The sequence below is a fragment of the Mustela putorius genome, unplaced genomic scaffold (genome assembly GCF_011764305.1).
Source record: "Mustela putorius furo isolate JIRA1106 unplaced genomic scaffold, ASM1176430v1.1 tig00001082_pilon_pilon_pilon, whole genome shotgun sequence".
Lineage (NCBI taxonomy): Eukaryota > Metazoa > Chordata > Mammalia > Carnivora > Mustelidae > Mustela > Mustela putorius.
The window spans coordinates 23,554-26,940 of NW_025421562.1; the positions used below are offsets into that span (position 1 = coordinate 23,554).

Below are 3,387 nucleotides of genomic sequence, written 5' to 3' on the forward strand. Positions count from 1 at the left end.
GGATGGAGAGAGTGCCCCTAGAAGTCCCCTCCTGGATCCGTACCGGTGCAAATATGGTGGAGGGGGGGAGCCTGAGGAGAGGGAGGTCAGTTAGGAGAAGGAGAGAGTGAGGGGGAAGGGCAGGACTTGCCAGGGGTGGAGCACACAGAGAGGAGGGGGACCCAGCGACATCAAGAACGTGGAATGGATAGGATTTGGTGATTTCAGTGCAAATGATGAAGGAAGATGAGGCAAGCCCCATTGGATGCCGGTGGTGCTCTTTACCCAACAGGAGCAGGGAACTTCTTATTTACTTCTCTGATATTTTCTCTGTACGCTGATGCTTATTTTTGGCTGCTAGTGGAATCTGAAATGGAGAAAGCTAAAGATGGCTGACTGGTTGCTGCCCCATTGCTGACAGGAAGAGAGTAGATAGAACAGCCACTGCTTTCCCTGTGAGCCAGCTTTGTTCCTGGGGGAGAGACACGTATCCCAGCACGGAATCACGAGATCACCTGGCAGCTGTGGACTGGAGGTGGGTCCAGATGCCAAGGGACTGAAGGGGGAGCCCACCTCTACCTCTGCCTGGGTGGACGTGGAAGTTGGGCATTTGTGAGGGCTTCCAAGAGGAAGCGACTCTTGAACTGAGGCTTGAGGGACACGTGGGCGTTCTGTGGGTGGAAAAGTGAGATGAGAAGTGGGTAAAGACATCGCATATGAGAGAACATGGCAAAGTCGGGCGATGGCAAATGGCGCAGTCTGGCCGAAGGCTCGTGTGAGCAGAGGGAAAGTGTGAAATGAAGCTAAGAAGGAAATCAGGGGCAGAGCCGGAAGGGCCTTGAGGCAATGACAGGAAGTTACAGTCTTTGCCTTGTAGCTGATGGGGAGACGTTGGGGAGCTTTGAGGAGAATTACAGATGCCATTCTCTCGCCCACTCACGCACTCACCAGATGTTACCCAAGTTCCATGTTGGACCACTCTGGCAGCAGAGTGAAGGGGGGGGGGGCAAAGAAAAGATGTTTAGCGGAGAACACCAGCTGTTTTCCCAAATGTACGTCTTCTGCCGGGATACACAGCTAGATGACAGTTCTCTGTCTTTCTTGCTGCTAGGTGTGGCCATGTGTCCTTATGCCAGTCTATGCCATGTGTGCAGAAGGGAGTTGTGCTGCATCCTGGCGAGGGCCTTTGAGACCTCTCCTGTGCTAGGCTTTATGCTTTTCCTCCTACCTGCCAACTGAGTTGAGACCTTGGAAACCAAGTCTGGAAGATCCTGGTGCTGCCATGAACACAGGCCTCCCTACTCTCCGGAATCACACCCTGGACTGTTATGCGAGTCAGAAATAAACATTTATTATGTTGAGTCATTGTGTGTTTGGATCTATTCCCATAGCTTAGCTACCCTAAGCGTACACAGTTGGTGTGAAGAAAATGGAGGTTTCAGCTAGGGCCATGATGGTTTTCAGATTTGAGGATGGTCCCACCACTTCCGGTTGTCTTTTCTGTGGTTTGGAAGGAAGCCCCAGGCTTAAGCAGGAGGGATCCTAAGATGGATCCAAGAGCTGGAGGCCATCTCCTGCCATCGCTCGTGGAAGTTACTAAGTGCTGTGTGTGCCACTGTTTCTTGTTAGTGAGAAGGCAGGAGAACGTTTTGCTTGCTGAAGTCAGTCATTTTGGTGGTGTCTAAGGCAATTCCCTCCAGGACTCCTTCCCCATTCGCTTCGGCACGTTCAAAGAACTTTCTGGCTCTGCCTCGACTTGTCCCCGACCACTGAGCTCTTAGTGACTCTCCTCGTTCTTCCAGATGTTGACACGCATGGGCACCGTCTACATAACACATTCAAGCTTTTCCCAGCTTACAAGTCAAGTCGCTCGTGCCACGCAGCCCCTCCTCTAGCTACAGCGCTCTCTGTTCTCCCTCATCTCCCATGTTGGGAGCCAGGACTCTTCTCCAGCGAGCCCTCCAGAGCTGTTCCACACAAGCCTACCAGCTTAACTCTTTCTTTGCCAAACCCCGTGGATATTACCCAGTCCTTATCCCTGGTGACCTTGAAGGTCTCCCCTCAGCTTCCCTGACTGCAAACTCTAAACCTTAGTAGGAGCGTGACTCCAATAACCCAATAATAGAATACATAAATATTCATGTATATGTATGTACATTTACACAGGAATATACAAAACGGCCAAGGAAATGTTAACACTGCTTGTGAACTATTAATCACGTATAATCACGTATTGATGGAGCCAAGGCCCCCCTCCCAGTCTTCGTATTTCTCCAATCTGTGTGGAGGGTCTTGCGTTCTCTTTTACTCTTCATAGAGTTTTTCTCTGGTGTATGTTTCTTTCTCCTAGTTTCTTGTGCTTGGTGGGTTTATCCCTGTTGTCCTAAAAATCTGGCAGTCATCTGCGTTTGGTCTATCACCTTGATCCAATTCCAATACCACTCCTGCTGTACTTAACGAAAAAAGAAATTATGTCTATTTTAGATCTTTCTGTCCTATTCCAGTCTCTTTTTTGGACTGATAATTTTTTTTATTAATTGCTTTTTTTTTTTTTTTTTTTTTAGGTCAATAGCGATATTAGATACAGACCACAATTTTAGCTCCTTCCCCAAAGCTCCCTCTCGCTTTTCTTTTCGTTGTCTTTTTTCATTGACTAGAAATTCCAGATTGCATTAGACATGGTAAGAGAGGACATCTTTATCTTATTTTTGGTGTTAGTGGGACTCATTTTTTTTCACCTTGTATATCATATTAGCTGCTGGCTGTACGTAGGCATTCTTTATCTTGTTGGGTTCTATCTCTTTGTTCCCTCTCTTTCTAGGTTACTGAACAATTAAAAAAAAAAAAGTGTTGATGTCGTATTTTTATCCAATTCCTTTTGACCTTCATGCAGAAGTGAGTTTCTCCCCATTTAACTTAATCAAATAAATACATTTCCTAATGGAGAGAGGTCATCTGTTACCCTGGTCTTCTTGCTTTGTGTCCAACTGTCACTGCAGAGTAGGATGAAAACAAGACCCTGAGTGACAAGTGACAGGACATCCCCCGCCCATGAGGAGGGCAAGATGGATAGACTGCGGTCTGATTTTCTAGTTGTCGTTGTGTTTTTTTCCCAGTCACAACAAGTTTTCATTACCCTCTGAGAGCAGAAGCCCGCCCCACAGAGAACAGGAGTCTGATCAGGCAGCTTCCAGGCCAGGACCTCAGGGCCCTGTTGCAGCCATGGAACAAGACAGAGCCACCTGGGGAACAGGATAGAAGCTATCTCTCTGGCTCTTCACCAACCACATAACCAGGTGTAGACATGGCATGTTTTCTCCTCATCAGCTCAACATGCCCAGAAGGGAGGCAGGGGCCGAGGTAACGAGGACCTTCTACTGTTGCTTCTTGCCTTCTCCCCCTTTTCTG

At 48.0% G+C, this 3,387-nt stretch overlaps 1 long non-coding RNA gene across 1 annotated transcript; it reads left to right on the forward strand.

The window, feature by feature from the left end:
• The first annotated feature begins 256 nt into the window (after window positions 1–256).
• Window positions 257–1,344, forward strand: LOC123393925. Its single transcript, XR_006608760.1, has 2 exons — window positions 257–514; window positions 1,091–1,344. It is a non-coding gene; the product is annotated as an uncharacterized LOC123393925 (long non-coding RNA).
• Window positions 1,345–3,387: the final 2,043 nt, after the last annotated feature.